We start from the raw sequence: 14787 nt of genomic DNA, 5'->3' as shown, positions 1-14787 counted from the left end.
AGTGTAAGGGTTGGGTTAAGTTTACTATTATGCTAAGGCTAGGCATGGGCTAGGGTTACTTTAAAGCTAGGGTTAGGGTTGGGCTAGCGTTACTGTTATGCTAGGGTTAGGGTTGGTCTAGGGTTACTATTATGCTAGTGTTAGGGTTTGGCTAGGATTACTATAATGCTAATGTTAGAGATGGGCTAAGGTTTAAGTTGTGCTAGTGTTAGCATTGGTCTAGGGCTACTATAATGCGAGTGTTAGCGTTTGGCTAGGGATCTTATTATTCTAGGGTTCTGGTTCCGTTAGTATTACTATTATGCTAGTGTTAGGGTTGGGCTAAAGCTACTATTATACTAGAGTTAGGGTCAGGCTAGGTTTACTATTATGCTAGTGTTAGGGTTTGGCTATGGTTATTTTTATGCTAGGGTTAGGCTTGGGCTGGGGTTGCTATTATGCTAGTGTTAGGGTTGGGCTAAAGCTACTATTATGCTAGAGTTAGGGTTGGGCTAGGTTTACTATTATGCTAGTGCTTGGGTTGGGCTAGGGTTACTGTTATGCTAGTGTTAAGGTTGGGCTAGGGTTACTATAATGCAAGTGTTAGCATTTGGGTAGGGTTACTATCACGTGAGCATTAGGGTTTGGCTAGGGTAACTATAAAGCGGGTGTTATTGTAGGGCTAGGGTTACTATTAGGTTAGTGTTATAGTTGAGCTAGGGTTATTATTGTGCTAGTGTTTGGGTTGGGCCAGGGTTTCAATGGTGCTAGAGTTAGGGTCAGGCTAGGCTTACTATTATGCTAGTGTTAGGGTTGGGCTGAAGCTACTATTATGCTAGAGTTGGGGTTGGGTTAGGTTTACTATTATGCTAGGGTTAGGGTTTGGCTAGGTTTACTATAATGTGAGTGTTAGGATTTGGCTATGGTTATTTTTATGCTAGGGTTAGGTTTGGGCTGGGGTTGCTATTATGTTAGTGCTTGGGTTGGTCTAGGGTTACTGTTATGCTAGTGCTAGGGTTTGGCTAGGGGTACTATTATGCTAGTGTTAGGGTTGGGCTAGGGATACTATAATGCAAGTGTTAGCAATTGGGTAGGGTTACTATCTTGTGAGCATTAGGGTTTGGTTAGAGTAACAATAATGCTAGTGTAAGGTTTGTGCTAGGGCTACTATTATGCTAGTGTTAGGGTAGGCTAGGTTTACTATAAAGCGGGTGTTATCGTTGGGCTAGGGTTACTATTAGGTTAGTGTTATAGTTGAGCTAGGGTTATTATTGTGTTAGTGTTTGGGTTTGGCTAGGGTTTCAATGGTGCTAGAGTTAGGGTCAGGCTAGGGTTACTACTGTGCAAGAGTTAGGGTCGGGCTATAGTTGCTACTATGCTAGGGTTAGGGTTGGGCTAGGGTTACTATTATGCTAGGGTTACGGTTGAGCTAGGTTTACTCTTAGGCTAGGGTTAGGGTTGGGCTAGGGTTACTATTAGGCTAGTGTTAGGGTTTGGCTAATGTTACTATAATGCGAGTATTAGGTCTTGGCTAGGGTTACTATTACGCTAGACTTAGGGTTTGGTTAGGGCTACTATTATGCTACTGTTAGGGTTGGGCTAGGGTTACTGTTGTGCTATAGTTAGGGTTGGGCTATTGTTGCTATTTTGCCAGTGTTAGGGTTGGGCTAGGGGTACAATTATGCTTGTGTTATGGTTGGGCTAGGGTTACTATTATGCGAGGGTTAGGGTTGGGCTAGGTTTACTATTAGGCTAGGGTTAGGGTTGGGCTAGGTTTACTATTATGCTAGTGTTAGGGTTTGGCTAATGTTACTATAATGCGAGTGTTAGGTCTTGGCTAGGGTCACTATTACGCTAGTCTTAGGGTTGGGCTAGGGTTAGTATTATGCACTGTTAGGGTAGAGTTACTGTTGTGCTAGTGTTAGGGTTTGGCTAGGGTTACTATAATGCCATGGTTAGGGTTTGGCTAGGGTTATTATTATGCTAGTGTTAGGGTTGGGTTATAGTTACTATTTTGCCAGTGTTAAGGTTGGGCTAGGGCTACAATAATGCTAGTGTTATTGTTGGGCTAGCGTTACTATTATGCTAAGGTTAGGATTGGGCTAGGTTTACTATTAGGCTAGGGTTAGGGTTTGGCTAAGCTTACTATTATGCTAGTGTTAGGGTTGGTCTAGAGTTACTATTGTGCTAGAGTTAGGGTTTGGCTTGGGTTACTATAATGCGAGTCTTAGGGTTTGCCTAGGGTTACTATTATGCTACGGTTAGGGTTTGGCTAGGGTTACTATAATGCGAGTGTTAGGGTTTGGCTAGGGTTACTATTGTGCTAGAATTAGGGTTTGGCTTGGGTTACTATAATGCGAGTCTTAGGGTTTGCCTAGGGTTACTATTATGCTACGGTTAGGGTTTGGCTAGGGTTACTATAATGCGAGTGTTAGGTTTTGGCTAGGGTTACTATAATGTGGGTGTTTGGGTTAGGCTAGGTTTTATTATTATGCTAATGGTAATGGTTTGTCTAGGGCTTCTATTTTGCTAGAGTTAGGGTTAGGCTAGGTTTACTATTATGCTGGGGTTAGGGTTAGGCTAGGTTTACTATTATGCTGGGGTTAGGGTCTGGCTAGTGTTACTATTATGCTAGTGTTACCGTTGGGCTTGGGTTACTATAGTGCGATTGTTAGGATTTGGCTAGGGTTACTATTATGCGAGTGTTATGGTTTGGCTAGGGTTACTATTATGCTAGTGTTAGGATTGGGCTAGGGCTACTATAATGCAAGTGTTAGTGTTTGTGTAGGGTTACTATAATGCAAGTGTTAGGGTTTGGCTAGGGTTACTATTGTGCTAATGTTACGACCCCGGTGCAGTGTCAAGGTGTAACATAAAAAGTATAAACAAAAAAACGAATCAGAAATAATGAGGTCAACATACGTGTCTTTCAAATCTTTGAATATTACAATTTTAATGATTAAAAGAAAGAAAAATAATCCCAAACAAACAGAATCACTTCGAAAGCACAACTCTTCAGGGCTGGGCAAGGCCAAAATAATAAACAAAACAGTTGCTTAAAAAAACAGTCTTCCCCATATCATTTTAACTAACCTAACAAAAAAAATGTATGTCAAAAGAAAAGACATAGTCTAACTCCCTAACAGGCAAAAAACAGCGAACAAAAGGTAGACCCCAAAACTAAACGTCCCCCAACCCCTACAGCTTTCGTAAAATTAAGAAAAGAACTATTTGCAATGATACATATATTTACAATTCAGGCGTACACTCAGCCATAACATAAGACAAAACAGGGGAATGGTCCAACACAATATCCTACCACTCACTTCTTTCAATCCTATACAATACGACAAGCGATTTCAGTCAAACATCAGGAAAACCATTCGCTACTCAATCGTACGCACGCAATCATAGACACACCACACGTCCGCATTCCTGCCGACCTCTCGTTCTTCCTCCTTTTTAAAAGATGTAATATCTTCTTCTCTCCAATCCCCGTGCACCACATCAGCACGTTGAATTAGGGCGGAGTGACCTGTGAAAGCGAAACAGGGGAGGGAGCGAGAGAAAGAGAGAGAGAGAACACACACAATACATCTCCTGATGTAACACCCCCACCCATAAAAGTCAAATTCATTTTGACTACTTTAACCATCTACTCAGCATAAACTCGTGAGAGGGCATCTGCTAAGATGTTTTCTGTACCCTTCTTGTGGTGTATGTCTAAGTTGAATCCTTGGCCCACCAGAGACCATCGCATCAACCTTTGATTAGAATTTGACATACGTATAAGGAAGACAAGTGGGTTATGGTCAGTATATACTATTATAGGTAAGATACTATCACCTACATACACCTCGAAGTGCTGCAAAGCAAGAAGTAGCAATAAGCTTCCTTTTCTATAGTGCTGTAATTTTGTTGAGCTTTTAACCTCTTTTCGCGGTAGCCAAAAAATGGCATTTTTGTCTGTTTTGGGGTACCTGTGTTCAGCATTGATTTGTTTTGTGATATCACACACCATAGTAGTGGATAATGGCTCATATGAAAGTTGTTACGCCCTCGCCGGCAGATGGCACTGCGGCGTGGCTTCAGAGAGCGCGCGTGCACGAGACTGAACTGTTGCAGATGGACACGTGCCTTTGTTTTTTTTTGTTCTTCCCCTGTTTAAGCACTGGTTGATGTTCGAGGGTGTGTCTTGATTTACTCCAGGTGTCTGTGTTTTAGTTTGATTGTGTTTGTTATTTAAACTCCTCGTGTTGCTGTGAACTTTGTGCAGTATTAAATGAGTATTTGAACCACGGAATGTAATGGTGAATACGCTACGCATGCTAAGCGGTCTGATTTCCATGTCCGGCTTGTCCGTGAACACAGAAAATATGAGGAAGTTATCTCTAACCACTAAAATTGTGTGTAAGGTTATCCAAACACAGGTAAAAACCTCTCCAAAATGGCACCAAACGTCTCCAAATGGCACCAAACGTCTCCAAATGACATAAAACCTCTCTAAATGGCACAAATCTTAAAAAAATGGCACAAAGCCTTTAAAAATTGCAGACTTCTAGAAATAGCAAACTTTTTTTTTTTAAAAAAAGGCACAAAATAACCTCTCCAAATGGCACCAAATGTCTCCAAATGGCACAAAACCGCTCCAAATTACACAAAATGAATACAAATGGCAGTAGCAGGAACTCTGTTACACAATGTGTAATTTCACACACACACAAAAAGTCTGAAACATACTTATAAAATATAATGTTTATTAAAAATAGTGCCAGAGCCCCAGGTGAAGGAGCACTTGCTCTCCTAATGGCTCAAATGATAGACACACGAGTGACCCCTCTCCTCTGACTTCTCTGGCGGGTAGATAGAGCTGTCAGTTTTGCAGTGGAAACCAACATGTGGGTGTTGTGGGAGAAGGCCTCAGAAGAAGTGTGAGGAGGATCAGGAGCATTTTTCTTCTTCTCAGTAGCAATAAATAATCATGAATAGAAAATACAGTAAGTACCCAAAATCACCCATAGTAAATACTAAAATGGCTTTTATATTTATATAATAATAATAATTCTACATATTATGTATAATATATAGTCTATATAACCCATGCTCGTGCATTTGCCGTTGTTTATTATTATAAAAAATGTAGTGCTGTGTTAAATGGCACACTTGTATAGCACTTTATCCAAAGCGCTTTACACTGTGTCACATTGACCCACACACAAACTCACCCACACACAGTCACACAGACCAGTGGTAGCAGAGCTTCCATGCAAGGTGCTAACTTGGTTAGGGTTATGGTTAGGTTTACGGAAAATGCACATATAAAAAATGTCAGGTCCAGGATTAGGGATAGGGCTGGGGTTAGGGTTAGTGTATATATATATATATATATATATATATATATATATATATATATATATAGTGGGTATAGCCTATGGGGGGGGGGGGGGTACGGGGGGCTACAGTTAGGGTTAGGGTTAGGGTTATGCAAAATGCATATATAAAAAATGGCAGGTCCAGGATTAGGGTTAGGTTATTTCAATTCAATATTATTTGTATAGCGCTTTTTATAATAGACATTGTCTCAAAGCAGCTTTACAGAAATATATAAACACGGTATACAGATATTAAAAGTGCGAATTTATCCCAATTGAGCAATCCAGTGGTAACGGTAGCAAGTAAAAACTCCCTAAGATGTTAAGAGGAAGAAACCTTGAGAGGAACCAGACTCAGAAGGGAACCCATCCTCATCTGGGGAACAACAGATAGTGTGAAAAAGTTCATTATGGTTTTATATGAAGTCTGTTTGGCCTTAGAAGCAGCCGTAGTCCCAGCAATCTGGAATTGGAGTAGATGAGAGCTCCATCCAGAGGTAGGGCATCCGAAACGGATCAGGCAGGTCTGGAGAACAGAAAGGATCAGGATCTCTAGTTTCTCCATAAAATTGTGTGTGGCTCCACAGAAGGAGAGAGGGAGAGAAAAGATTATTAGGACTGTGCTTAGCGTAACAGAAAGTCTAGTCAGGGTAGGCTTGAGTAAACAAATACATTTTAAGCCTAGACTTAAACACTGAGACTGTGTCTGAGTCCCGAACACTAATTGGAAGACTGTTCCATAACTGTGGGGTGCTATAAGAGAAAGCTCTTCCCCCGGTGTAGCCTTTGCTATTCGAGGTATCGTCAAATAGCCTGCATCTTTTGATCTAAGTAGGCGTGGTGGATCATAGAAAACCAAAAGGTCACTTACATACTGTGGTGTGAGACCGTTTAGTGCTTTATAGGTTAATAATAGTATTTTATAATCAATGCGAGATTTCACTGGGAGCCAATGCAGTGTGGATAAGATCGCGGTGATGTGGTCGTATCTTCTGGTTCTAGTTAGGACTCTAGCAGCTGCATTCTGAACTAACTGGAGTTTGTTTATGCTCCTACTGGAATAACCAGACAGAAAGGCATTACAGTAATCTAGTCTAGAGGTGACGAAAGCATGAACTAATATTTCTGTGTCATGTAGTGACAATATATTTCTTATCAGAAATATTTCCGAGATGAAAGAAGGCTTTCCTAGTAATATGATCTACATGAGCATCAAATGATAGACTGGAATCAATAATTACTCCAAGGTCTATTACTGCTGTACATGATGAAACAGAAAGTCCTTCCAGAGTTACTGAGTAATCAGAGAGCTTACCTCTAGCTACACGTGGTCCTAATACAAGTACTTCTGTCTCATCAGAATTAAGTAAAAGGAAGTTAGTTAGCATCCAATGTCTAAAGTCCTTTATACATTCCTCACACATAGCCTATAGGGGGCGTACGGGGGGCTAGGGTTAGGGTTAGGGAAAATGCATATATAAAAAATGGCAGGTCCAGGATTAGGGTTAGGGTTAGGTTAGTGCTGGGGTTAGGGTTGGGGTTAGGGTTAGTATATATATGTATATAAATAGTGGGTATAGCCTATGGGGGGTACGGAGGGTTAGGGTTACAGAAAATGCATAAATAAAAAATGGCAGGTCCAGGATTAGGGTTAGTATATATATATATATATAGTGGGTGTAGCCTATAGGAGGGGTATGGGGGGATAGGGTTAGGGTTACAGAAAATGCATATATAAAAAATGTCAGGTCCAGGATTAAGGTTAGGGTTAGGGCTAGGGTTAGTGTATATATATAGTAGCCTATGGGGGTGTATGGGGAGACTAGGGTTAGGGTTGTGGGAATAAAAAATGTGGGAATAAATTTAAGACACAGGAAACACACAATAGAATCACTATCATACACATATTCTGGGGAGGGAATAGAGCTTGTAGGTGAATAATTTGTAGGTGAGAGGTCATATGATGTGTTTGTAGCAAAGCTACTATCATCATCAGAGGAAATAATAAACGGGCCCTCCACAGAAGTTACGGGAAGAAATTGAGTTTCAGTTTGAGTAGAAGCATGAACATGGGTCACCGATGGAATGATACGATAGGTGGGAGAATAGGAAGGCCCGGTGGGTGCAGGTGAAGAGCAGAGACGTTCCAGCAGAGCTGTAACCTCGATGGCCAAAAACGCCAGCTGATGACGTATATATACACCCAGGCCACCCAGGCCTGTGAGATTGAGCAGCCGAGAGAGAGAAAGACCAGCTGCAGGAGGGCGTTGATCAGCTGGACGGAGATCAGAGAGAAAGGACGGAAATTAGATAAAACAGTAGTGGTAACACGTAAAAGATATTCACATAAATACATGTACAATCACATGCAAAGAATGTAGGAAACAGGTATCAATACATGACATGGAAAAAGCAAAACTAGAAAAAAACACACTCATACGATGTTTTGAGAAAAACACACACACCCACACATTCACCAAAAATGTTCAAGAGAAACACACACACACATATACTCACAGAATGTCTAAGAAGCACCAAAAACCATGAACAGACTTAGAATTGGAGAAGAAATACGTGTAACATTAAGCAATAATAAAAATATCTCATCCATAATGAAGAAGTTTCGAAAATATCCAAATTGTTCAGGACAACGGGCGATGAGATGCGCACGGATCGATTACCGGAAGTGGGAATGGCCATAAGGTCCTGGAAAATGTTTTAAATACCCAAAATTAAAACATGGATACGAACATATCCAATGACTGAAAATGTGTTTTAAGGATTTTAGAATGAGAAAAGCTTGTTCTAACCGTATTTCAATTTGAGGATAGTTGGATTTAAGGGGAATAAGGAAAAGATGTTAATAAAGCATATCATGATTCCAAAAGAATGAGATAATTGGGTGTAACCTAAAGATAAGACTATAAATAGGGCATTGAATCTGTGCTTAGATTCAGATCACTTTTGGGACGTCTTACGAGGGGATCTCATGTTGTTTTTTTGAACAATAAACTGGATTTTTGTTCTCTCATCGATCTTGTTCGTGGCTTCATTTTGATCAGTAAATTGAGGATTATTGTATTGACTAACTAGAGGAAATTCAGCAACCTAGTAATTTTAGATACGACAGGGTTAGGGTTAGCTCCAAAAATATTGGGACACAGTCTTGTCTTGAAAGTATTGGAACATGGTCTTGCTACAAAAGTATTGTGACACTGCCTGGTTTTAAAAGTATTGGAACTCATATGACTCATAATATCATATGATGTCATAAATATTTGAAAAATGCCATAGTATCATATAATGTCATAAATATGTTTAAAATGTCATTGTATCCCATACGATGTCAAAAAATGTGAAAAATGTCATGGCATCATTTGTTGTCATAAATATGTGAAAACTTTCATAGTATCATATGATGTCATAAATTTTTGAAAATGTCAAATTATCATGTGATGTCATAAATATGTGAAAAATGTCATATTGGGTCGCTGTCTAGCTCCAAACGTATCAAAACGCCGTCTAGCTTCAAAAGTATTGGAACACTGTCTCGCTCAAAATCTATTGGAACACAGTATAGTTTCAAAAGTATTGGGACACTCTGTAGCTCCAAATGTATTGGAACACTGCATAGCTCCTAAAAGTATTGGAACACAGTCTAGTTTCAAACATATTGGGACACTCTAGCTCCAAAAGTATTGGGACTCTTTAGCTCCAAAATGCTTTGAAACACCATTTAGTTTAAAAGTATTGGGACACGGTCTAGCTCCAAAAGTATTGGAATGCGGTCTAGCTCGAAAATATTGGACATCTGTCTAGCTCCAAAAATATTGGGACACAGTCTTGTATCGAAGGTATTGGAACATGGTCTTGCTACAAAAGTATTGTGACACTGCCTGGTTTTAAAAGTATTGGAACTCATATGACTCATAGTATCATATGATGTCATAAATATTTGAAAAATGCCATAGTATCATATAATGTCATAAATATGTTTAAAATGTCATTGTATCCTATACAATGTCAAAAAATATGAAAAATGTAATGACATCATTTGATGTCATAAATATGTGAAAACTTTCATAGTATCATATGATGTCATAAATTTTTGAAAATGTCAAATTATCATATGATGTCAGAAATATGGAGCACATCACGCAATTGATTATATGCATTTGTTAAGAAAACCACTTTCCCTTGATCCCAGCAGCTTGAAACTCGCTGTATAACGATTTGAGTGTATGAAGAGCATCCATGTGTCTACACACACAGGAGGAATGAAAACACACTTTGTCATGGCACATTTGATGAAAGTTACTTTCTACACATCAATTCTCTCTTTTTTCCCCTTATCATACTTTACTATCATATAATGGATTTTAAGTAAACAATCCTCTTTCGCATCATTTTACATCAGTAACTTGCATAGTATCATATTATGTGTAAAATGTGATATTGGAGCAGGTCAAGCAATTGATTATATGCATTTGTTAGAAAAACTACTTCCCCTTGCTCCGAGCGGCTTGAAGCTCACTGGATAGTGATTTGTGCATGTGATGCACACCCCTGTGTCTACACACACAGGAGGAATGAAAACACGCTTTGTCATGGCACATTTGACGAAAGTGACTTTCTACACTTCAATTCTCTCTTTTTTCCCCTTATCATACTTTATTATGATATAATGCATTTTAATGTAAATAAGCATATTTCGTACCATTTTATGTCAGAAACATGCATAGTGTCGTATTATGTGAAAAATGTCATAGTGGAGCAGGTCAAGCGATTGATTATATGCGTTTGTGAGACAAACCACTTTCCATTGCACCCAGTGGCTTGAAACTCGCTGTAGATGCCTAACATCGTAGTATCATATGAAGTCATTAATTTGTAGACAATTTCAAAATGTCATATGTGTGAAAAATGTCAAAGTATCGTATGATGTCCTAAATATGTGAAAAATGTCAAAATATCATGGTCATAAATATGTGAAAAACGTCAGAGAATCATATGATGTCATAAATATGTGAAAAATTTCAACGTCATATGATGTCATAAATATGTGAAAAATTTCAACGTCATATGATGTCATAAATATGTGAAAAATGTCATAGTATCATATGATGTCATTAATGTGTAAAAAATTTCAAAATGTCAAATGTCAAAGTGTCATATGATGTCATAAATATGTGAAAAATTTCAAAATGTCGTCTGATGTCATAAATATGTGAAAAATGTCAAAGTATCATATGATGTCCTACTTTAATAATAAAAAAACAAACATTCTGTGATTTCAGGTGTCAATAATATCCATAAAACATTTTCAGAATGTTGCTGTGATAATGTTCCTTGTTTTTTTTTTATTATGGAACATTGTACAAATGTTTTATAAGAGAACATTTTATAATCTGTTACCTAAACAATGTCCCCAAAACATCCTCAAAATGATGCGGGGAAAAATGTTCTACCTTTGTTAACACATCACGTTACAGGAACATTTTATAAAAAACATTCCATCATCTCAGGCCTCAATAAAATCCTCAAAACATTTTACGAATGTTGTTTTGAATTTTTTTTTCCTTTGTTATTACAAACATTGTGCCAATGTTTTAAAAAGAAGTTAGTTATTTAATTAAAGTTACATTTACACTCAAAGCACTTTACATGGTGGGTGGGGGGGGGATGGTGTATCTCAACTACCACTAATTTTGTAGCATCCACCTGGATGATGCGACGGCAGCCATAGTGCGCCAGAATGCCCACCACACACCAGCTATTAGTCTGCAGTAATAGGAGAGCGTGATGTAGCCAATTCAGAGATGGGGATTATTAGGGAGCCATGAAGGGCCAATGGGGGAATTTCACCAGGACACCGGGGTATACCCCTACTCTTTTATGATAAGTGTCCTGGGATTTTTAATGATCACAGAGAGTCAGGATCTTGGTTTAACGTCTCATATGAAAGATGGTGCTGTTTTTACAGTATAGTGTCCAAATCATTATAGAAGAACATTGTATAAGCATTGTATATCTCAACAATGTCTCTAAAACACCCTAAGAATGTAGCAGGCAAAATGTTCTACCTTTGTTATCACAACACATTACAGAAACATTTTATTAAAAAAAACATTGTCATCTCAGGTGTCAATAATATCTTCAAAATATTTTTTGAATGTTGCGGTGAGAATGATTTTCCTTTGTTGTCATGTAACATAATCTGTGGCCTTGAAAACATCCTCAAAACATCCTCTGAATGTTGCAGTTAAAACGTTATATCTTAGTTATCATTTAACATTAAAGGAACATTATTTGAATTAGAAAACATCCTTAAATCATTCTTTGAACATATCTTAAAATGTTTTGTCTAAAACATTACTAGAACTTGTAGGAAATGTTAGCCAAAGTTGTGAGCTAAGCCAGTGGTTCCCAAACTTTTCCAGGGCAAGGCCCCTCAAATGGTATTAACATTTGACCGAGGCCCCCCTTTTGTAAGATGTCTTTAAAACACATTAAAAATACAGACTTCTGAATATATCCCCCTTTTTTTTTTAAATTAATAATTACATCTTGCATCTTTACATTGTGTGTGTGTGTGTGGTTGTCTGAGAGTGAGAAAGAGAAAATCATGTATTTATTTATTTTTCACACCAAATTGTTGAGGCCCCCCGGGCACCCCCCTGGCGGCCCCTACTTTGAAAACCACTGAGCTAATCTAGCTCCCTGCTAACTGGGTTAGGTCTTATTTCACTGATCATGATCAGTTTATAGATGTAAATGGTGACTACTTACTAAGGTAAAGTTTGGTGTATATTGTATGTTTCAGCAAAGCCAGATGAAATACACCAGTTTATTAAAGTTGAAGAATGTGTAAAGGACATTAAACACTGGATGCTTATTAACTTAATGTCTTGTCTGACAAGACAGAAATACTTGTAATAGGACCACATGCAGCTAGAAGTAAGCTTTGTGATTATACACTAACTCTGGATGACCTTTCTCTTTCATCATGTGCAGCAGTAAAAGACCCTGGTGTAAGAATTGACTATAGTCTTTCATTTGAAGGTCATGCAGATAATATTACTAGGATAGCCTTCTTTCATCTAAGACATATTGATAAGATAAGAAATATAATGTCACTACATAATGCAGGAAAACTAGTTCATGCTTTTGTTACCTATAGGTTGGATTATTGTAATGACTTAATGTCTGGATGTTCCAGTAGGTGCATAAACAAGCTCCAGTTAGTCCAGAATGCAGCTGCAAGAGTCCTTACTAGGACCACAAGATATGACCACATCACCCCTATCTTATCCACACTGCATTGATGTTTAGTCAAGCTTTTTGTGAATAGTTTTTTTCTTAGGTAAAGGAGCAGATCTAGAGGGTTCATGGGCATAGAGTGTTGTGGTGAACTGGGATGTTTGGATGCTGTTGGCACTTTAGGCACTTTTTCAGTGCTGCTTTTTTGTTGGATCAGTGGCACTTAAGAGCAATCTGAAGTTAGCTGAATGATGTGTTTTTTGTTAAGTGGGTGCCTTTAATTGATTAAACATGGTCTATTAGAAAAACCATAAGAGAGTTACTGAGTGTTTATCAGTAACAAATGACCCTCTAGCAACACTGCTCCCAGTACAGATTTTTCTTCTCAACATAATATACCTATTCCAAAATCCCAATAATTATGCATTGTTTACATGTGTGCAGTAATATTTTGGCTGTTTATTAGAAGATAGAGAACTTACAGAATTTACAACTAACTTAACACAGTTTTAATAAAAATTTATCAATAAATTCAATTTGAAATTATATATATGTTGATTTGTTCCTGAGTTACTGAGGGTTGGATTAAACTAATGCAATTCAAGTGACCCGTTGAATGTGCTAATGACTATAAGTAATAAAAATAATATATTTGATAATGATGGGTTGTGACTAAATAAAAAATTGCTGCTGTAAAAAAATGGGAGCATTGTGTAGAGAATTAAAAAGGAAAGTTACTGCACTCCCCATCAGCCTTCCTTGTTTTCCCCATCCTAGCAATAATGGCATCACCATAGTATTAGTGTCATGTCACAGCCAATGCCAGAGAGAATATATAATTAATTGAGGCTTTTTGCTGAGAGGAACACTTGCTCTACAAGTCAGCACCAGACACAAAGAGAAAGAGGAGGAAGCAGAGAATGAGCAGAGGGAGGGAGAACGAGAGCTAAAACAGCAGAAAATCCTATTTTAGCTTTGATCGCACTAAGCTCAGCCACTTTTCCACTTGTCTCCTTTCTCTGCCTATTTTAACTGAATAGAAAGGAAGAGTGAGTGGCTGCAAGCAGATATACCAATGTTTTATTGAGACCAGGGATAAAAACGGTGACATCCATCTCCGGTTGTGCCTGGAATTTTTGCTCAATTGGATTCTTGTCTTTAGTCAAAGGGTTTTGAGGTCTCTAAGATGCACTGGATTTATTTTTTGATATGCAGTAGGTGGAAGCATGCTGACATTTGGGATGTTGGTAGCATCCCTCTCCTCTCTCCTAGATTGAAGATTTTGTTGAATGCGCTCACAAATTCCAAACTGATCTGAATTACTGATGTGTTTGGATGTCTTTTGAAGTCAACTGTGAGGCAAACCCTAAATTCTTTTCAGGTGCCACTCTTTGTCTCAACATATTGGGTGTTGCTTGCATTGTAAAAGAAATTAAGTTCACATGGGGCTATGAAGAAAATCTGGTCCAAACAAAGATTCCAGGTGAGTTGTCTAGAGCCACAGTCTGTACGTTCTGGGAAAGGAAATGTATTAGTGATTTTACTTTAATGATGAAAAGGCTTTATCTTCATAACCATGTTGAAATTGATCTCACAGGAGAGATTTCTGGTATGTATATGGTATAAATTTAGCAGTGCTGAAATTATTAATATATTATAAATGTAATTGCCTTTACATTAACCTTCATTGATGACACATATAGTAACAGCTTCCTTAAAGTTTTGAACAACTTGTGTTCATAACTGACCTAGGAAATTGCACAATTAATTATCACAGACAGAGTTAGGTCCAATGTTGTTATAATAACTTGGGCAATATAAGAAGTCTGTTTAAAAATAAGTACGTTCTCTGATAGAGATAGATAGATAGATAGATAGATAGATAGATAGATAGATAGATAGATAGATAGAGACAGAGAGAGAGAGAGAGAGAATACCCATGAGGATATTACCCTGTTGCCTTGGTAGCAAGATGGAATGACTTTCAAATTGCTGCAAATCAACATATCAGTTGATGAACTGAAAACTGATCCAGACTTAGTTTCACATTATCTATTTACATAATTCCAGTATGAATTTTGCCATTTATGATGGTGATGTACTGAATTATTGTTACATTACAGAAGATTTAATATAGTACAAAAACACTAATGTTATTTAACGTGTCCAGAAATAT

Source organism: Ictalurus furcatus, chromosome 12 (assembly GCF_023375685.1).
Source record: "Ictalurus furcatus strain D&B chromosome 12, Billie_1.0, whole genome shotgun sequence".
NCBI classification, from domain to species: domain Eukaryota; kingdom Metazoa; phylum Chordata; class Actinopteri; order Siluriformes; family Ictaluridae; genus Ictalurus; species Ictalurus furcatus.
This window is presented reverse-complemented; position numbering follows the sequence as displayed.